This window comes from Podarcis cretensis (genome assembly GCF_951804945.1).
Source record: "Podarcis cretensis genome assembly, chromosome: 14".
NCBI lineage: Eukaryota > Metazoa > Chordata > Lepidosauria > Squamata > Lacertidae > Podarcis > Podarcis cretensis.
Genome location: NC_137183.1, coordinates 26,412,199 through 26,435,070, shown reverse-complemented (window position 1 = coordinate 26,435,070; position 22,872 = coordinate 26,412,199).

The following is a 22,872-nucleotide window of genomic DNA, read 5'->3' as shown; positions in this document are numbered from 1 at the left end:
TTATTGCACCTGGGGCGCATATCCTCTACCACAGAGCAACGGTTCTTCCACACAGGACGTGGCTGGCAAGATGTTGAGCAGTCTTCACTTGGGTCCATTTGCTGAAATGCTTTGCTATTTAGGTGCTCCATGGGAATGCCAAGGCAGCTTCTACTGGCAGCATGGGGCTGAGTTTGGTCTTGTCTCAAGTGGAGATCAGGAAGAAGGATCTGATTGATTTGACTGTCATGTTCTTAACTTTCAGCTGTTTCGCTTTCAGCTGCCTGTCTGGCCGCCATCTTGTCCTTTGCCTCAGGTAGCAAAATGTTTTAAGCTGGCCATGGGAACTGAAGAAGAATTGTTCTGATATTTCACCTTGTGGTAAGAGTTCCCTGTGAGAAGGATAATGCCATCTGTTTGGTCTGAGATATCTTCTTCTATCAGCTTGATCATACAGGCTGCTGGTTTTGACAGACATATGGAGAGTCAGGCCTGGCCTGTTTTGCCGCCTGAGGTGAAGAGGAGTCCTCCCTGTTCCACATATAGAAACTGACTGGACTGAGAGCTGAATCTTACCTCAGCACGAGGACAACAAGTAGGGCTGGACAGACCCAATAAAAGTTTTCTCCATCAAAGTTCTGCACTGGCAGGGGACTAAGTACATACGTGCTGTTTCTGTGTGGATTTTCAAGGGACGGTCCTTAAAAATCTGTGCAGAGACATAGATGTTAAAAAATAGATGTTTTAGAAGCACACACTGAGGGCAGCCAAGTTTTTTATGTACAGTTCCAACTGAGAGTGATGGAACGGCCTGTCACTCCCAGAGGGATTTGCTTTACTCCATTTGAAACTTGTGGCAGCCACAATCTCCTTGTGCTAGCTGCTCCAGGCTGTGGGTGGCTGGATGGCTGAGTATTTTAGAAGGAAAGGGGGGGGGGGGAGTTACCAGCTTACAAAGAGGAGAGAGCGCTGCAAGACACCTCATAAAGGAATCTGCCGGTGCCGAAACAGACTCGTGATCCGATCTGGGTCATGATCTCCTCAGATAAAAGCAGATGAGTCTGCTTTGAGATCTGCCTTTTGCCAGTGAACTGATTTTATAATGAATTGATTATAGAATGCTGTATTATTTTATTGTTGTTAGCCGCTCTGAGCCTGGCTTCGGCTGGGGAGGGCGGGATATAAATAAATTATTATTATTATTATTATTATTATTATTATTATTATTATTAATCATCCTCCACCACACCTGAGGGCAGCTTAAGGGGTGCAGGACCCACTAACGATGTCCTCTCCATCACTTCATTGACACTGCCTGCCCGCTAGTATTTATTGTCTGAGGCAGCTGCCTCAGTGTGTCTGTTGGCAGGACTGGCCTCATGTTGGGGGGAGGGAGGTTGTATCCAATGCCCCACCTGTGCAGTTCTGCTGGCACAACAAGATTTCCATCTCCTTTTTTACTCATGTGCTCCTCAGATCTGCTGGGGGGGGGGTCCCCCAACTCTCTGGAGCTGATTTTGAGGGTTCAGGGGCTGGGGTTGGGAGGACAGGAGATGAAGAGAAAGCTCTCTGATGTCCATTGCATCAGCAGAGCTGTGGTACTGGATTCATTAGGGATCATACCACGTTCATGTTCAGTACCACCCTGGGTATCGTAACCCACCCAGAGAACTTAATGTGATAAAAAGTGATGGGGAGGCATACAAACATCCTTTATAAATAACAGTGGTACCTCAGGTTACAGTCACTTCAGGTTACAGACGCTTCAGGTTACAGACTCCACTAACCCAGAAATAGTACCTCGGGTTAAGAACTTTGCTTCAGGATGAGAACAGAAATCGTGCGATGGTGGTGTGGTGGCAGTGGGAGGCCCCATTAGCTAAAGTGGTATCTCAGGTTAAGAACAGTTTCAGGTTAAGAGCACACCTCCAGAACGAATTAAGTTCTTAACCCGAGGTACCACTCAGTGGCGTAGCGTGGGGGGTGCAGGGGGGCGTTCGCACTCGCAGCTCTCTGCCCCTACCTGGCTCACTCACTCTCTCTCACTGCTGTGCGAATCCGATCCGAGCCGCCGGGTCGCCGCCCACTGTGGAGGGGAGGTGCCAGGCGTGCGGGTTAGGGGGCACAAATTACTTGCCTTGCCCCGGGTGCTGACAACCCACGCTACGCCACTGGTACCACTGTACATCAAACAGTAGCTGCCATCATCAAGGAAGCACAACCCAGTAGAAATCAGCCTGGGTCAAAGTGATTTTGAGCGGCTGGTGTAGAAAACTGCAAAAGGAAATCAAGACCTCAGCGCAACAGGACCCCAAACTCATTGTGGCTGTCCGTGTCCTTCCCTCAGACCTGACCATATGCCAGATATAACATGTGCTAGCTGTGAGTCCAGTATGACAACTGGAGGTGTGGGATTTTGGGGTGGGTGGGAAAACCACAACACACTCCCCTTCTCCGCACTTTGCCGTTTGGAAAGAAAACAGTTGACATTCCAAAGGTTCTTTCCCCCCTGTTGGGTTACCATGGTCCTGTTTTCTAGATTAGGCCTTGTTATAATACGCCTTTTGTCCCAGAGGATGCAAGGTGGGCGACTTATGCTGAGAGGGGCAGAGGGGAAACACAAACACACCCAGCCTCTTCTGCGGCCAACACATTTTAAACGTTGTTTCAACAATTTCACAATAATTTCCCAAGGAGATCAGACTTAAGGCTGGAGTGGCAGATCAGAGCCAGCTGGACGACACTCAGGCTGTGTGGGCCACGGAGGGGCAAACTTCGCCAGAAGCCTTTAAAAGGGGGCAGATGTTGCTGGGGTGAAATGCCTAGGAGAGGGGGCAGGCTTTCTTGTGCCAGCTGTGGGGTCACTAAGCAAGCTTCCAGAACAGAATGTCTGCTGAACACCCTGATTTGTTTGTGGATGACATCAGATAAAAGTGAATACTGTATTTTTCGCTCTAAAGGACGCACCAGACCATAGGAGAGGGAGAACAGGGGAAAAAAATTTCTCCCCCTCTCTGCTCAGCGCCCCTTCAGCGAAGCGGTAGGAGAAACGGAGCCCCTTCCTTTTCTCTTCCCACTTCGCTGAAGGGGCTCTGCGCAGAGAGGGAAAACTGTGCAGCGCCTCTCCAGCGAAGCAAAGCCTGGAGAGCAAGAGGGATTGGTGTGCACCGACCCCTCTCGCTCTCCAGGCTTCAGACGGCTATCCGCAAGCCTTCGGAGTGCAGCGCGAACTCCTGCTGCACTCCGAAGACTTGCGGATAGCTGCCTGAAGCCCCTGGAGCACAGCGGGAGGTCCTGCTGTGCTCCGGGGGCTTTGGGCTTCAGGCGGCTATCCGCAAGCCTTCGGAGCATGGGGGGAGCTCTCCCTCTGTGCTTCGGAGGCTTCGCATTGCTATCGCTGAAGCCAAGGAGCCTGCATTCGCTCCATAGGACACACACACATTTCCCCTTAATTTTTGGAGGGGGGGAAAGTGCGTCCTATAGAGCGAAAAATACAGTATTAACCCTACTTTCCAGTGGATTTTCCAGTCACTTTCCTTGCTACAAAAGTCCTAACTTTTGGGGGAAGTGGGATTGTTGCGCAAGACCTCCCAATCAATTATAACCACATAATCCAAATCTGCTGGTAGGTGATCCCATCTGATAATAGCAAAAGCCTGGAAGTGCCCTGAATTTCCAACCTGATAGACCATGGTGGCTAAGATATGAAGGCCAAGACTCATTGAGCCCCTCATTCAAATTTTGCCCCACCATGGCCTTATGGACTAGGCAAATGATCGTTGGGGGACCTCGCTTCTTAAACTGGGAGGGCTGTGCATTTATTTCTGTTCTCTGTTTCCATTCTTTAACCAGATTCTGATCCATAAGGGGACGTGCCCTCTTATGCCTTGACTCCTAACCTTGCTCAGGATGCACACATATTTGCACATATTATTTTTGCAAAGCAATTTCCTTTTCCATGTTGCATTTCTGTAGGTTAATTTCACTAACATGCATTTTTACAAAATAATTTTTTTTTCCTTCCAGTAGCACCTTAAAGACCAACTAAGTTAGTTCTTGGTATGAGCTTTCGTGTGCATGCACACTTCTTCAGATACACTGAAACAGAAGTCACCAGACCCTTCTATATAGTGAGAAGGTGGGGAGGGGTATTACTCAGAAGGGTGGGGGGAATGGGTGATTGGCAGATAGCTGTGATGAGCCTGTTGATGACTCTTAATGACTGCAATAGGTCTTACAGGAAAAAGCAAGGGGTGAGAAGGTGAAAAATGGCTTTGTCATGTATAATGAGATAAGAATCCAATGTCTTTGTTCAGACCAGGTCTCTCCATGGTTTTAAGTTTGGTAATGAGTTGCAATTCAGCAGCTTCTCTTTCCAGTCTATTTCTGAAATTCCTTTGTAATAGAACAGCTACTTTGAGATCTTGTATAGAATGTCCTGGGAGATTGAAGTGTTCTCCTACTGGTTTCTCTGTCTTGTGATTCCTGATGTCAGATTTATGTCCGTTTATTCTTTGGCGTAAAGTTTGGCCTGTTTGTCCAATATAGAGAGCTGAAGGACACTGTTGGCATTTGATGGCATACACAATGTTAGACGATGAGCAATTAAATAGTCCCGAGATGGTATGTGTGATGTTGTTGGGGCCAGTAATGGTGTTGCCCGGGTGTATGTGGCAGCAAAGTTGACATCTGGGTTTATTGCAGGCTCTGGTGCCAGTGTCCGTGTTAAGTCTGGTTGTAGTATTATTGTGGGTTAGGAGTTGTTTAAGATTGGGTGGCTGTCTGTAGGCAATGAAAGGTCTTCCTCCCAGAGCTTGAGAAAGAGAACTGTCATTGTCCAGGAGAGGTTGTAGATCTCTGATGATGCGTTGTACTGTTTTAACTTGGGAGCTGTATGTGATGACTAGAGGTGTTCTGTTATTTTCTTTTTTGGGTCTGCCTTGCAGCAAGTTCTCTCTGGGTATCAGTCTGGCTCTGTTGATCTGTTGTCTAACTTCATCTGCTGGGTATTTTAGTTCTAAAAAGGTTTGCTGTAGATCTCTTAGGTGAGAGTCTCTGTCTGTAGAATTGGAACAGATGCGGCTGTAACGTAGTGCCTGGCTATATACAATGGACTGTTTGGTATGTTTGGGATGGTAGCTAGAGGCATGTAGATATGTTTGTCGATCAGTTGGTTTACGGTATAAGGTGGTGTCTATGCGCCCATCCTGTATTTTTATAGTAGTGTCCAAAAAATGTATTTCTTGCATAGATTGATTCATTGTTAGGTTGATTGTGGGGTGAAAATCATTGAATTTCTGGTGGAAGGTGTCCAGGGTCTGTTGACCATGTGTCCAGATGATAAAAATATCGTCAATGTATCGTAGGTACAAGAGAGGTTTGAGTGGGTAGGAGTTTAGGAAACGTTGTTCTAAATCCGCCATGAAGATGTTGGCATACTGTGGGGCCATGCGGGTGCCCATTGCTGTGCCGCTGATCTGAAGGAACAGGTCATCACCGAATTTGAAGTTGTTGTGGGTAAGGACAAATTGTTGTGGGTAAGGACAAACTTTGCTGCCACATACACCCGGGCAACACCATTACTGGCCCCAACAACATCACACATACCATCTCGGGACTATTTAATTGCTCATCGTCTAACATTGTGTATGCCATCAAATGCCAACAGTGTCCTTCAGCTCTCTATATTGGACAAACAGGCCAAACTTTACGCCAAAGAATAAACGGACATAAATCTGACATCAGGAATCACAAGACAGAGAAACCAGTAGGAGAACACTTCAATCTCCCAGGACATTCTATACAAGATCTCAAAGTAGCTGTTCTATTACAAAGGAATTTCAGAAATAGACTGGAAAGAGAAGCTGCTGAATTGCAACTCATTACCAAACTTAAAACCATGGAGAGACCTGGTCTGAACAAAGACATTGGATTCTTATCTCATTATACATGACATTTTTCACCTTCTCACCCCTTGCTTTTTCCTGTAAGACCTATTGCAGTCATTAAGAGTCATCAACAGGCTCATCACAGCTATCTGCCAATCACCCATTCCCCCCACCCTTCTGAGTAATACCCCTCCCCACCTTCTCACTATATAGAAGGGTCTGGTGACTTCTGTTTCAGTGTATCTGAAGAAGTGTGCATGCACACGAAAGCTCATACCAAGAACTAACTTAGTTGGTCTTTAAGGTGCTACTGGAAGGAAATTTTTTTATTTTGTTTTGACTATGGCAGACCAACACGGCTACCTATCTGTAAATGCATTTTTACACACATACCCGAGAACATTTGCATTTCTGTATACACTGTGTGGCTGAAGAAATGCATTGCAAAATTCAGAGAAGTGTGAATTTCAAAGGGGGCTGGGTTTTGGCTCACATACTGCTTTGGAAAGTGTGAATTGAGTAGGTTCACCTTTAAATGCAAAGAGAATGTAATTTCTCTCCCCCACCATTCCTGGTGTATTGTCCCCTTCCTTGCCTATCCAATGTAGCTATGTGGGAGAAAAGCTCGCTCCCTCCCTCCCTCCCTCTCTCTCTCTCTCTCTCTCTCTCTCTCCTCCACCCCCACTATTTTCAGTATTTTGTTGAAAAGTCGCTCTCCAACACCACATGCCCAGGGAAAAATCTGTCTCATGCTGGATCCTACGCAGAATGTCTAGTCCAGGGGACGTTGTGCTATGCGAGTAAATATCAATAACCATTAAGTCATTTCCTTGGGACTGGAAGGAAATGAGTGCAAGAGGTACACCAGGTTCTCAGAAGCAGCCAGAAAGGTCAGGGGTTTTAAAAACATACTTGCCAAGGGCTTATTTTGTATTTTCTTAATCGTTAAAAGCACCATTAGCGTGTGGTCTAAGGCTTGAAAGCCACCAGGCAACTTCAATAAAACTGAGTTTTGCAGGCAAGATCAAACTAGCCAGTGTAGATTAATGCCAATAAAGCAAACAAGCACCCACAAAAGCTGATGCCATAATCAATTTGCTGGTCCTTAAGATGGCACAAGACTCTGTTGTTTTTGCCGCAGCAGATGAACACTGCAAATCTTCTGCAATGCACGTTAATGATGTCCTTTATTTTGATGCAGCCAGAATCACATGAATTCTGTACCAGTTAGAAATGACGTCATTGGGAACTTGGTGCCCCCCAGATATTGCTGGTCAGTAACTCCTGCAACTGGCCGACCACATGTGGAGGACCACAGGCTCTCCATCCCTGAGTAAGTTCAACTACACGGATATCACCACAAGCTGACACTAACAGCCAGCAAAAGCCACAGATAACAAATAACTTTTTCTCTGGTGCCCAGATGACTTATTCCAAAGGGGAGCCCATCCCATAGATTGGGTGCCACCACTGGGAAGTCTCTGCTCCTGGTCATCACAAGATGGGCTTTTGTAGGCTGCAGCATAGAAGATCTTACTGACTAAGCAGGCTGGCCTCTATGGGAGAAAGTGTCCCCCCAGATAACCCGACTCCAAGCTACATTGTGTTTTTAAATATTTTTTTCTGATTTTTGGATTTAAATGCAAGTCATTAAACGAAAATGTGTTTCCAGTGCTCTGAACGCTGACCTAACTGTATATATTTTTTTGAAGTCAGGGTGTTAAACTGGTTGTAAATTTTAGTGGAAAGAAAGCTAGGTCAACAGGCAGCGCTTTGGAAAATCTCAGAGTTGCCCATTTCTCTCCCTGGAGGCCTGTTAATATCTGAAATGCCCAAGAAACGCAAGAACTTGAGCTGCTCTGACACCAGCCCTTTCTCAACCTGGTGCCCTCCAGATGTTTTGGATTATAACTCCCAGACATCCGGAGCACACCAAGTTGGCAAATATTGCCTTAAACAAATCAAGGAAGCTCTTTTCAACCCAGTTGGGTTTCAAAAAATTCCGTTTTCTTGTCCTTAATTGCCACCATTCCTGATGTAGAGAAACATGAAGCACTTATTTTAAAAAATGAAGGTGGTGGGTGATAGGGAGTTCAACTCTGAATGCTTCTAGACCAGTGGTTCTCAACCTGTAGGTCCACAGATGTTGTTGGACTACAACTCCCATCATCCCTGAGCTCTGGCCTTGCTAGCTAGGGGTGATGGGAGTTGCAGTTCAGCAACATCTGGGGACCCACAGGTTGAGAAAGGCTGTTCTAGACTGTTGCCATTTTGGGGGGATAGGAGTCAATCACATGCCAGCAAATTCAGGATGTGCAGTTGATGGGGGACTCTTAGGGAACAAGTCCACTTCCCCCCAAAACTGGATTTCTTGCAGGAAGGAAAGTGACAAGAAAATGCAGCAGAAAGTGTGGAATAACAATTGCTTTGACACAGCAAAGCGTCTGTAACGTACATTTAAAACAACATCATGCCACTTTAAGTAGTCATGGCTTCCCCCAAAGAATGCAGAGAACTGTACTTTGTTAAGGGTGCTGTGAGCTGTTAGAGGACCCCTGTTTCCCTCACAGAACAGCAATTCCCAGAGTTCCCTGTGAAGAGGGATTGATTGTTAAGCCACTATGAGATTTGTAGCTCTGTGAGGGGAATTAGGGGGCTGCAGGTGGCGCTGTGGGTTAAAGCCTCAGCGCCTAGGGCTTGCCGATCGAAAGGTCAGCGGTTCGAATCCCTGCGGCGGGGTGCGCTCCCGCTGCTCGGTCCCAGCGCCTGCCAACCTAGCAGTTCGAAAGCAACTCCGGGTGCAAGTAGATAAATAGGGACCGCTTACCAGCGGGAAGGTAAACGGCGTTTCCGTGTGCGGCTCTGGCTCGCCAGATGCAGCTTTGTCACGCTGGCCACGTGACCCGGAAGTGTCTCCGGACAGCGCTGGCCCCTGGCCTCTTAAGTGAGATGGGCGCACAACCCCAGAGTCTGTCAAGACTGGCCCCTACGGGCAGGGGTACCTTTACCTTTTACCTAACAACCCTCAGCACTCACAGGGAAGGAGCTCAGGGGCTTTGTGGGCACCAGGAGAAGAACTCAAGGGCTTCATTGTGCCCATGGGCACCGTGTTGGTAACTCCTATGCTCTCTGGTTTATAGTGGTTGTTTCTTAAAAAAAAAAAAAAGATCCTGGTTCATGGCCCAAAAACGTAACAGAGTCTGTCCGTCAATACATCCGAAGGCTAGCAAAACCAGTGCCAAAAGATGATTGTAATACTTTTCCTGAATTACTTCCAAGATTTCCAACAAGAGAGGGAAAGATATCAATAGATAAGCTCTTTCGGAGTGTTCAGTTTTGTCTGTTGAGTGTGAATTTGCAAGAGAAAGAGGCTTTGGGGAAATCGTTCATTGTTTTCCAGTGAAAAGAGCTGGAAAAATAATGCTTTAAAGTAAATCAATCTGCTTGCAGCTGCATTGGCTCAGCAGAATTCTCTGTTTAAAAAAAATAAAAATAAAAGTATTAACAAGCAGCCCCCATATGTACCAGAAATGCCAGCCCAACATGAGTAACTGCCTGGAGGCACATCTTCATGCATTGAATACAGATGCTTGCAAGGGTCACCTACACATGAACAATTGTTTCCACATAGGTGCTCTGTGCAGTTGGGACCACAGGTGTCCACTGGGTGGGGCTGGCACAGAACCTGACACTGGGGCAGGAGGTGGAGGTGCAGCCTTGCTCCAGCTGCCCCATGGATTTGCCCAGGCATGGAGAACATTTCTGAACAGAGCTACACCTGCACTCCAAAGCAGTAGCCCGCAGCATCAGGTGTGCTTCTTTTCGCTCTGATCCTAAGCACTGAAAGGAGAGCATTGCAAGCTTATTCTGGGTTAGAGGAGTCCTTGCACTCAGCTGTGCTAACGCTTTGGAGACACCTGACTTTCAGTGAGTTGCATACAGAACAATATGTCTCTGAATACCAGTTGTTTGGAGAGAGCTGCTGCTGCACCCAAGTTCTACTTGCAGACTTCCCATGGGTATCTGGCTGGCCGTTGTGCTAATAGGATGCTGTAACTAGGGATGCAGGTGGCACTGTGGTTTAAACCACTGAGCTTCTTGGGCTTGCCGATCGGAAGGTGGTTTGAATCCCCGCCACGGGGTGAGTTCCTGTTGCTCTGTCCCAGCTCCTGCCAGCCTAGCAATTCGAAAGCATGCCAGTGCAAGTAGATAAATAGGTACCACTGCGACAGGAAGGTAAATGGCATTTCCGTGTGCTTTGGCTTCCGTCATGGTGTTCCGTTGCACCAGAAGCAGTTTAGTCATGCTGGCCACATGACTCGGAAAGCTGTCTGTGGACGAACACTGGCTCCCTCAGCCTGAAAGCGAGATGAGTGCCGCAAACCCATAGTTGCCTTTGACTGGACTTAACCGTTCAGGGGTCCTTTACCTAACAGGATGCTGGACTAGGTGGGCCTTTGGCCTGATCCAGCAGATCTCACCATACGTCGTTATATTCAGTTCTGTTTTATAGAGCACCAGCAGAGGTATAATGGTCTGGGGTGCAGGGAGTCAAAGGCCCATTACTTTTTTTGTAGGAGGGTCCTTGTCTCCAGCATCTTAGAGCTGCCTGACCGCAGCATGAGAGGGGAACCTTTTAGCCACTGAGAAGACATCTTCTCACCCTCCGTGTTGATGGGAGCCACTCACCGCAAAAGGAGGTGAGTCAGCAACTGAGGACTGGCTCCAAGGGTCACTCTGGAGAAAGGGCATGGGAAGATATTTGAGGAGGCATTGCTCCATATATTCCAAAAGCTAAGCATTCAGGAACACTGAAAACACAAGGTGCTTCAGTTTCAAGGGAATGGTGCACAAGTTTTATCATGTACAATGGAACCTGAAGGAAAACACAACAGAAATCATTCTGGAAGAAGATCCTGCAGCACTGAAAATCATTTGCCCGTGTAAAAATGCATTGCAACAATCAGTGCAAATCAGTGCAAATCTCCAAATAAATGAAGCAAAAAGGCAACACATGGAGATTTGCACTGATTGTTACATACATTGTTATTGTTATTGTTATTCTTATTCTTATTAAATCTTAGAAGGGGGCATGGCTGTGAGAGGGTCTAGAAGGGATCATGCATATCTAAATTTTCCAGCACACTACTAAGCGCTAGTCCTTACTAACCTGAGTTGTGGTGAACAAGGTGCACTGTAAACTCAACCCCCCATTTTGAAGGTGTGAGAGCTTATCCATTTGTAAAACATGGGTTTGGAGCTTTCTCATTTGTACTCAGGTTTCTTGCCTTGAGACAAGTTGCCCACATTTTCTCACTGGATTCCCAGCAGTGAAATGTGTCTTTATGAGGAGGGCAGGCTTTCGCTGTCGAAAAAACAGATTTCCAATAGCACAAAATAGTTTGCTCGGATTTATGATTTCCTGGCTGGCACAACTCAGCTCCACCCCCCTTCCTTGCTAAGCCACCTGTTTCAAGCCTGGCTTTAACTGCAGAGAGCTGGGAATCTGCACTTGACGTCTGAGTGATTCACCCAACATTAAAAAAAACCTGGGATTGAGCAGGCATGAGATTCTACAAAAAGACTGATGCAAGGAAGGAAAGAAGAGAAATCACAGCAGGCTCTGAAAAGGAAGCTACACCACCCTGAGCTCCTTGCCAGAAAAACAATTCAGATAACAAATGAATGAAGCTGAGTTACTAAGAAGATTGAATCAAGTACTTTGTAAGGTAGCCTTGACCCAGTCTGCTAGTGTGTCAATTTGCTGCCCCCGTTTCATTGGACTGTTAGAAAGTTATTAAAGTCATTATTTATTTTGTATAATTTATATACCACTTAATATCATAAAATTTGATTTTTTTTAAAAAAAGAATAATTTCTGTTTTATTCTGTTTTTATTAGTGTTTATTTGCTGCCTTGAGTCTCCCTGGAGAAATGATAGAGTCTTTAAAATTAAATAAAATACCCTGTGTTCCAGAAATCCACTTGATGGCTGTGGTCATGAAGCCTGTCTTTCAGACATTCACCTTGAATGAAAACAACCCTGGGGTATTTTACACAACCTTAGGGCACGTCCAGGCTGTCACACTTCTGCAGAAAGAACAGCGAATGGAAAACTATGGGGAGAAATACAGGAAAACAACTATTTGATGGTGATATCATGTAACCTCTGTGCACATTTCGCAAAGACAAATTTATTTACGTTTTAAAAAAATGACCACACCACCGTTTACTATAATAAATTTCTCTTAAGTGGTTTGCGTAAGTGCAATAAAAGCACAATGATATCATTTGATGCAGCTTCCTAAAAGCTAGATAAAAATACAGCAAAACAGTATAGCACAGATAAAACTGAGGTGTCCAAAAGGAAGTGTTAACTATTAAGAGTCAACATCCAGGAAAGATGAACAAACACATAGGGTCCTTTCCAAGGCAGTAGTAAGTTAAAGTCACTTAGTGTGACCAACCTACTCCAGTGGAATATTGTTGTGCAAGAGGATGCACAAGCAGGTTGTGTTTGTTTCACAATGGGTTGTGCAACACAGCGGAAGCTGTTTTGGATTCCTGTGTTGTGCAACATGAAAACTAACCCGGCTTCTAGCACAAAAGCCCTGGCACTAGCAGTCAGAGAATTCTGAATAAGCTCCATACATTTTAAAGAGGTGAGACGCTTGAGAGTCCCATGGACTGCAAGAAGATCAAAGGTATCCATTCTTAAGGAAGTCAGCCCTGAGTACTCACTGGAAGGACAGATTGTGAAGCTGAGGCTCCAATACTTTGGCCACCTCATGAGAAGAGAAGACTCCCTGGAAAAGACCCTGATGTTGGGAAAGATTGAGGGCACAAGGAGAAGGGGATGACAGAGGACGAGATGGTTGGACAGTGTTCTCAAAGCTACAAACATGAGTCTGACAAAACTGCGGGAGGCAGTGGAAGACAGAAGTGCCTGGCGTGCTCTGGTCCATGGGGTCACGAAGAGTCAGACACGACTAAATGACTAACAACAACAAAGAATGGACGAATCTGTCAATTTCAGTTTCTGTCTCAGGTCAGTGTTCACATTCACTGTTTGGTGTGAATGTGGCCCACAATTCTCTTCTTAAGTTCAGTTATCCACATTTCCAGATAAACAACAGCAACAATTTTAAAGAGGTGTTTCAAGGTCATTACTCCATCACTGAGATGGTTCCCTTCTGCATTGTCCCCAAGTGACAATCTGATGGTTTTAGAACGGCCATCTCTGCAGGAGATCTTTAAATCTGGCTTGGTTTCTGTACTGGGGAGGTGGTCTGCCAATCAGGACGTTTGCTCAAGATAAACTTCATCTGGAAGGGACCCCAGTTTCCCAAGAAAGAACTCGGTGCACTTGACAACAACAGAAGCAGAAGGAACTGGATGAATGTAAATAGAGTCAGACCAAAAGAGAAGGATTCTCCTGGGAGCTTAACACAGGCAGCGTCTTTTGTATGTAAAAGATGTTTCAAAACAAGAAGGACCAAGTAAGCAAGTGAAACCAGCATTAATATTTGTTGACGTTATTATTTTTCAGCAGGGTCAGTGCTGAGCAAATGGAACATCTTACTAGGAAGTCTCAGTGGCTGTCAAAGAGGGCTTTCCCAACAGCCAAAGTTAACAACCCGTTTAAGGGGGTCACTAAATTATGGGCGGTTAGCTGTCCAAACAGACATCCCTAATTCCTAATGACTGGCTATGTTGGCTAGGGCTGGTGGGAGTTAGAATCCAAAACATCTGTAGAACATCTGGTTGGTTTCTCTTGCAAATAAGCTGTCATTAGCGGACATGGTGGTATGTTGTTGGTTTTGCATTCGGAAGAAAAAGTTTAAGATAAAATAGAATCCCATGCCTCCCTTTGAAGAGCGAAAAGAGGATACAACATTCTGGTTTCCATCCCCTGCCTCCACCAAGCCTCACATCCATTGATACGTTTCCCAGCTGGGCTATATGCATCGGGCAGATGTCAGCTCCCAGACACACAACAATCTGAAAACACAGTTCCCACCCCCGTGCCTCCGGGATTTCAAGATGATAAAGTGTCTGGAAGCCAAGTGTTATGAGGAGCAGTTGAGCAAGTTGGGTATGTTTAGGCTGGATCAGAGAAGATATGATAGTCATCTTCAAATATCTAATGGGCTGTTCCATGTAAGATGCAACAAACTTGTTTTCTCCTGCTCCAGAGGACAGGACCTTAACCAATGGATTTAAATGTCAAGAAACGAGATTCTGACTACACCTTAGGAATAACTTTCTGATGGTAAGAGACAGTGGAACAGACTCCCTTGGAAGATGGTGGACTCTCCTTCCTTGGAGGTTTTTAAGCAGAGGTTGGATAGTCATCTACCATGAATGCATTTTTGCATTTCAGAGGGTTGGACTAGATGACCCTATGGGTCCCTTCCAACTCTACAGATTCTATCTGTGGGTATCATCTGGGTGACAATACCAAACGGCAGTCTGATTCCAGATCTCTTTAGCTATACCTCCGTGGCTATGAGCCAAAGGGGATTTAGATATGAAACATTTTGAAAAAACTGAAATCAGGAATGCAAAGAGGTCTCTGCAAAAAAAAAGCAAAAGCAAAAAGGGCTTTGATCTGACACTGAGCACAATTAATTTCCCTCTCCCATCTTCCCCCAAGTTCAGAACAATTTAAAAGGCATTATTTTTTCTATGTCTGTAAAATGGGCCCCATTTGTCTGAGCTTTGGGGAACTTGACAGGTTTGAAGTGCTGTGAGAAAAATGCATGCAAATTTCATGCCATTCAGACTGAAAATGCTGAAGTGTGCCTTCCATTAAATCTAATGGAAAGTTCATTAGAGGTTACCCCTTATATAAATGCCTCTCAAAATGGATACCCTTTGTCCAATCTCTCTGACGTTTGGCAGATATGATGCCCTGAGGGAGTAGTGCAATCTCTGCAAGTATCGTGCCAATCAGATTTTAAACTCTGAAGTTTTAGGTTGGAGAAAATAGACCCAGCTATAGGTCTATTTGCATCTTTCTTTGACTAGATCCTGTGTTCTCATGAACATCAAACCATTCTTCATACAGGTACCTGTAAGTGCTGTGCAGGACTTTATACACCTGCAGGACAACAGCTCCACAATTAACTCTGGGGCTAGTTTTCCTGTCATTCACTGCATGGGAGGAGAGAGGCCAAGAGGCAGAGATGAATCAGGCTGATGAAGAGTCACAGGTGTCTCTCCCTCCTGCTGTGAAAAGTTCCCCTTCCCGATTGTGTCCCAGAACCAGAAGAGGCATGAAAAGAGTGGAGGGGAGGTTGGCTTCATGCAGGTGCAGTCTCCGATTGCTTGGGGAAAACCCTGGAGCGGCAGGAACTGTGGGGAGGTGGGGACTTTCAGATTCAGCAACTGATCCATGGGGCAAGACTTACTGAGGATGAGCTGCTGTGCTCATTAGGCTAAACACTCCATCAAGCCTGTGCAAATCGTGTTTTTGCTAACAGTTAAGTCCAGCTTGAAAGGTGTGGTTGCTGCTGGCTTGCTCCTGTCAGTGGCAGTGGATGTGGTTCTAGGATGTGGCTGTAGCTCAGTGGCAGAGCGCCTGTTTCGTATGCTAAAGGTCACAGGTTCGATTCCCAATGGCATCTCCAGAAACAGCTGGGAAAGAGACTGAGCCAGTATAGACAATATTGAGATAGACAGGCCTATTATTCCAATGAAAGAAGAATGGCAGACAAAATTAATGGACTATGCAGAATTGGACAAAATGACAGGAAGGATTCAAAACCTGCAGGACCAGAGATTTACAGAAGATTGGAAGAAGTATATGAATTATTTGAAGAGCAACTGTAATCAACAAATTACGCTAGTAGGACTACAAGAGGTTTTGTAAGGAGAAATATACAAAGTGTTACAAAGTAGAAAAAGATAGAGATATTGGTCATGAGTTTGAAATGTAATAGGGAAGATAAGAAATGCATACTGAGAGACTAGTTTGGAAAATTTTCAGACAGGATTGATGGAAGTCAAAAATTTGAATAAGATGTAAAAGTATGTTTAATTAATGTTGAAAATGATATGTTAAAAAAAACCTAATAAAAATTATATTAAAAAAAAGAGAGAGAGATAGACGGGCCAATTGTCTGATTCAGTTTAGGGCAGCTTCCTGTTTTCCTGTAGTGACTGACAGTGGCTCTCCATGATTTCGGGCAGGGGGCCTTCCCAGCCCTACTTGTAGATGCCATTGGGGATTGAACCTGAGACCTTCTGCACACACAGCAGATGCTCTGCCACTGAGCTACAACCCTTCCCCGAACACAGTAGGACCTGGCTCTCCATGATGCTTAGGCGCCCACAGCCCCATCTTTGTATCCCGGCCAGAGAAGGAGGAGCCATCCTGTCTGACCATGGTGTGACTCATGCCGCCACCTCTTCCAAAGCAGAAAATCAGCCACAGGCTGGTTTTGGATCGGGTGTGTCAAAACCTGGGACCTTCTGGCACACAGCACTCCTCAAGTAATCAGATTTCATTTCGCTAATAATCTCTGCGCCCCTCACATGCAAAAACAGCCTGGGCGCCTTCCATAGCTGAGCAAAGCAGCCTTAATTCAATTTTGCTCGGGAAGAAATGTTCTCTTTGCAGGGCCAAGAGCTCGTCATGCGCACTTCCGCATGACAGAACTGTTTATGTTCAGGTTGAAGCCCCATTGGCGCAACCTATTATTTCATGTGGAGCAAAAAGAGAGAGAGAGAGAGAGAGAAGAAGCAATATACCAGCCAAATGGGTAGGAAACAAGCCTGCCACAGCTGGCTTCTGTGGATCTGGCCTTAACGTGGATTTAAAACACAGGAAGCCGCAGGTGGAGCATTTCGGGATCTGGAGATGAAAAGCATCCAGGACAGTTGCAGAACCTTTTCCAGTTTGAGGGCCACATTCCTTTCTTGACAGCCTTCTGAGGGCCACCCAATGGTGATGGGTGGGACCAGAGGCAAAAGATGGGCAGTGTAACAAACAAATGAAAATAATAATAATAATAATGAAATAAGCATACAAACATATTAGGAGAAAGTGCTTTGCAAAAATGTGTTTATCAGTAAAAATTGCATACCAATATATGGGTATTTAAGGAAAAAAATCACAATTCTGATAAACTTTCACAAAGACTTAAAAAGAAAACAACTGCAAACTTATCTGGAAATGTGAATAACTGAACTTAAGAAGAGAATTGTGGGCCACATTCACACCAAACAGTGAATGCACACTCTTCCCCAAAGAATCCTGGAAGCTATAGTTTGTAAGTGCTCTCTGATGGTGTTCCCCATGTGCCTTAAATGTGCTTTAAATGTCTGGTGTGGGTGTGACCTGAGACAGAAACTGAAATTGACAGATTCGTCCATTCTTTGTTGTTGTTAGTCATTTAGTCGTGTCTGACTCCTCGTGACCCCATGGACCAGAACACGCCAGGCACTTCTGTCTTCCACTGCCTCCCGCAGTTTCGTCAGACTCATGTTTGTAGCTTTGAGAACACTGTCCAACCATCTCGTCCTCTGTCATCCCTTCTCCTTGTGCCCTCAATCTTTCCCAACATCAGGGTCTTTTCCAGGGAGTCTTCTCTTCTCATGAGGTGGCCAAAGTATTGGAGCCTCAGCTTCGGGCTCTGTCCTTCCAGTGAGCACTCAGGGTTGATTTCCTTAAGAATGGATATGTTTGATCTTCTTGCAGTCCATGGGACTCTCAAGAGTCTCCTCCAGCTCCATAATTCAAAAGCATCAATTCTTTGGCGATCAGCCTTCTTTATGGTCCAGCTCTCACTTCCATACATCACTACTGGGAAAACCATGGCTTTAACTATACGGACCTTTGTCGGCAAGGTGATGTCTCTGCTTTTTAAGATGCTGTCCAGGTTTGCCATCGCCTTTCTCCCAAGGAGCAGGCATCTTTTTATTTCGTGACTGCTGTAACCATCTGCAGTGATCATGGAGCCCAAGAAAGTAAAATCTCTCACTGCCTCCATTTCTTCCCCGTCCATTCTTTAGTGGAATTCAGAGCCTGAGCAGAACACATCTGCCTTTGCTATTGCTTAGAGGCACTTTTTAGTTAGACAGTTGTATAAAATACATTTGTCTTCTTGTAATTTCCTGTGCATGGGCCAGTAAACAAACTGCTCTACGGCAACAAGAGTCCACTGTAATGCAAAGGAGGCGAAAACAATCTCCCCCCGCCACCTTTTATGTTATTGCAGTAACCTTTAGTGATCTCATCTGTTTTTGTTCTTTTACTGTGCAAACATAAATCGAACCCGGTGCAATCAGAGGCCGGTTATTTATTTCAGTGACAACTTTGCAAACATTGCTCTCTCTTTCCCTTGGCCCCATCGCACAGCAGAGCTGGGAAGGCCCTAGACAGGGGTAGCCCTGAATCCTACAAGCCTTCCAAACTCCTGTTTTCAACCTTCTGCTCAAATTCAGATGCGTACCCTGGAAAATCTGGGGGTGTCAGGGGAGGGGTAGTACCTCGGGTGGGGGACACGTCATGCTTTTTCTGAGGTAGTTTGTCTACCTTTGGTCTTCACCCAGCACTCAGCTCTCACCTGTGGCTCCTAGAAGCTGGCAAAACAACAACAAACAAACCTGTGGTCACATAAAGCATCCTCAATAAACACATGAGACGTAACCAGCTGTGTTCTTAGATAAATAAGGTATACTATCATTGTATCAAATGGAATGGACACCATTACATGGATGGACCTTATGCATGAACTGACTAGAGAATGATCTGATCCACTGGGTCTTCTGCTTTGTTCATTTGTTGAACTTTATGAGCTACTTCTGTTGAAATTTGATACTATGAATAGTATACCTTATTTATCTAAGAACACAGCCGGTTAGGGCTCATGTATTTATCCTAGAAGCTGGCAGCAACCACGCCCTGGGAATGGCTTCAACTGGCCAGCTAAATTAGGTGAGGGTAGCCAATGGGTCTCAAATCCTAAGTGAGTTAGGGACTTCCCATGCATGTGAAGACAGGCTCTGGCAGATGGAGCAGACGAGATCAATAGTGGGTCCAACGGTCAAGAAGGCAGTTTCTGCACTTGGTGTAGATCAGGGGTTGTTAACATGGTCTCTACCACCCACTAGTGGGCGTTTCAGAATTCTAGGTGGGCGGTAGGGGATACAATGGCACAAGCTGAATCCTCCTTCCATCGAACACCGGTGGGCGGTAAGGAAATTTACCATCAAGAAAGATGCATTAGCCATCATTCCATTTCTGCAGCTAGCATAGACGACAGGAAGGATAAGAGGCCAAACAAAACAAATAGTCTATAAGGATTGGAGAATTTTTAAAGAATACAAAGGAAACTTCTTGGCAGAATTAGACTGAACCTTGCATTGTATAAATATAAGTTTGTAGGGAAGTTAACAGAAACTATATAAGAAATATGGAACTGTGAGTCGGCCAATTGGTGCCAAAGAAGGATAGAACTTTTTTCATGTATGCAACAACAGCAGCAAGAATACTTATTGCAAAGTATTGGAAGACACAAGATCTACCCACCCTGGAAGAGTGGCAGATGAAGCTGATGGACTATATGGAATTAGCGGAAATGACTGGCAGAATCTGAGACCTGGGAGAAGAGTTGGTGGAAGAAGATTGGAAGAAATTTAAAGACTATCTGCAGAAATACTGTAAAATTAATGAATATTAAAATGATGTTGGATTGAAAATAAGTGGCATTAGCAACAAAGTTAAAAAGAGTATGCAAAAATGAATTGATAATGGATGAAAATATAGAGTTGTAATATGTTAAGATATAGAGTTAAGATAAAGAGGGTAAGGATTTGCTGATTTGATTATGTAAATGGGGATACAAAAAGGGGAGGTGGGAGGAGGTCAAAGAAACAAGCTAATGAGTTTAAAGTTATAAAAAATCGGACTTGTTTTTAACTTTTTTCTATTTTTCTCGTTTTCTGTACTTTGTATTTTTGTTTTTGTTTTTTTGTTTTTGCTTTATTATGTATTTTTGTATTTATGACTTTGTAAAATCTTAATAAGGGACACAGGTGGCGCTGTGGGTTAAAGCCTCAGCGCCTAGGACTTGCCGATCGAAAGGTCGGCGGTTTGAATCCCTGCGGCGGGGTGCGCTCCCGCTGCTCGGTCCCAGCGCCTGCCAACCTAGCAGTTCGAAAGCACCTCCAGGTGCAAGTAGATAAATAGGGACCGCTTACCAGCGGGAAGGTAAACGGCGTTTCCGTGTGCGGCTCTGGCTCGCCAGAGCAGTGATGTCACGCTAGCCACGTGACCCGGAAGTGTCTCCGGACAGCGCTGGCCCCTGGCCTCTTAAGTGAGATGGGCGCACAACCCCAGAGTCTGTCAAGACTGGCCCGTATGGGCAGGGGTACCTTTACCTTTACCTAAAATCTTAATAAATATTCTTAAAAAAAAGAAAGAAATATGGAACTGTGCGGTATAAGATAATCAACAGATAAAGTACCGCGAGACTAATTGGAAGTCATTTTTAATTTCTTGTTTTACAAATTTTACAATAGTTCACACCATTGGGAGTACAAAGTTATAAGAATTGAGCTATTTCATATATTGCTGCTGTCTGTTTGTCAATTTATAGTTTGTTTATTTGATTGTATGTTTGTTGGTTTGTTTGCTTTCCTGGCATAAATGTATCTATTTTAAAACAATAAAAACGAAGAAAAAAAGAAAAAAAAGATGCATTAGTGGGTGGTAGGTATAAAAAGGTTGACTACCCCTGCTGTAGATGGAAGTGAGGGGCAGATGGGGCTTGTCAACCTGGGAAGGTAGCCCATCTAGGAGAAGGAGAACTCTGGTTCTAAATCTCCACTGCCTTGTAGGATATCTTCAGGAGAAGAAGAGTCTAAGGAGTAAACCCTACACAAATCTAGAGTAGAGTCCCCAAGACGTTTGGCTGGCGCCTTGTATGCTTCCTTCCAGCAACTCCTGCAGCCAAGCTGGTGCCGAACATATTGCTCTGCTTTTCTTTGGATCACACCAGCAAGGCCCAGAGAGGGGTCATGTCATCTGGGCAGCCCAGGGCCTCCATACACACTGCTCGGGCTTTGGCGCTGCTAATACAGTGGTACCTCAGGTTACAGACCCTTCAGGTTACAGATGCTTCAGGTTACAGACTCCGCTAACCCAGAAACAGTACCTCAGGTTAAGAACTTTGCTTCAGGATGAGAACAGACATCGTGCTCCGGCGGCACGGCAGCAGCAGGAGGCCCCATTAGCTAAAGTGGTGCTTCAGGTTAAGAACAGTTTCAGGTTAAGAACAGACCTCCGGAACGAATTAAGTTCTTAACCCGAGGTACCACTGTACAGTGGTTTGGCTTCACCCCCAGAAGCACACTCCATTGTCTCTCAAGACAGACAGATGCTAGCAACCTGGGAAAAAACAATGGCTAGTGGAAAGCCCACATTTGAATAGTAATAATAATAATAATAAATTTTATTTATATCCCGCCCTCCCCAGCCGAAACCGGGCTCATGGCGGCTAACAACACTGAAATAGTGCAACATTATAAAAACATTATAAAAATTAATTAAAATCAAAATTGATGGCAACCATAAACGAAAGTTTTGTAAAGATTGCCAAAGGAGGTATCTGAAGAAGTGTGCATGCACACGAAAGCTCATACCAAGAACTAACTTAGTTGGTCTTTAAGGTGCTACTGGAAGGAATTTTTTTTGTTTTGACTATGGCAGACCAACACGGCTACCTATCTGTAAAAGGAGGGAGTCAGGCTGCGCCCTGACCAAAGGCCTGGCGGAACAGCTCTGTCTTGCAGGCCCTGCGGAAAGATGTCAAATCCTGCAGGGCCCTAGTCTCTTGTGACAGAGCATTCCACCAGGTTGGAGCCACAGCTGAAAAAGCCCTGGCTCTAGTTGAGGCCAGCCTAACCTCTCTGTGGCCTGGGACCTTCAAGATGTTTTTATTTGAAGACCGTAAGTTCCTCTGTGGAGCATACCAGGAGAGGCGGTCCCGTAGGTACTTTTGCACAAAATACATGCTCAAAATGTAGAAGAGAAATGTTTTGATGCTTTCCAGTGCATTCATTCATAAAATATGCATTTTCTGTGCACAGAAAAGGTTGTACCCAATGCTAATCCTACTCAAAATAGACCCATTAAAATGAATGAACACAACTAACTTAGATCCACTAATTTCAATGGATTTACTCTTAGTAAAATAGAGTTGGATTACAACCCAAACTTTATTGCAGATCTTGTAGTATCTGACTGTGAGTTGTGTTCTGATCTGCAGGCAGCTTTGGGAGCACTGGATTGCTGTGAAAAGTTGCCTGAATAAATTCCTTCCCCATTCCTAGGAGCGATCCTGATCAAAATAATTTTTGCAAACATGTACAGGTGATAGAATATGCAGGGAAAGAGAAACAGAAGTCCTGGATGCTTAACTCTGAGCTGTGGACAATAATAGAATAGAACAGAAACAAACAAACAGAAAAGCTTTGCAGTTGAACAGAGAGATTTCTAATTTTTATAAAACATTTGACTGCAGCCTAAGTGCTAAATCTCTGCCACAAATGCAAAATGTGGTGCAGACTTTTGGGGTGCATTTTCCATCTGTGGGTGGGGGAAAATAACCTGAAAGAAGCAGGGTGTGTAAACCCAACTGTCTCATGTTGATGCTGACATTTTGGGGGTGCTCCATAAGACATGAGGACAGCACCATTGGGGCGATGGGCTTGGGGCCCCCAGCAAATACCCAAACATACCACCTTTTGGAGCTGGCCCCACTGATCCCAGTGGTTCAGAACTAGGACCTCAGAATAAGGTGATTTTACAAGTTATTCAACACATGTGTGTGTTCCAGGGCACTGCCACTTAGCCTGCTGGCCGTTACATTTTTTCTGATCATCCAGAAAAAGTTTGCATTTGCATCTCCTCCTTTAAAGGGATTTTAAAAGTCTCTGGTTTCCTTGCTGTCAGAGCAGGTTTTCCATCTGTGTGGCTCAATGCCACCCCCTAAGC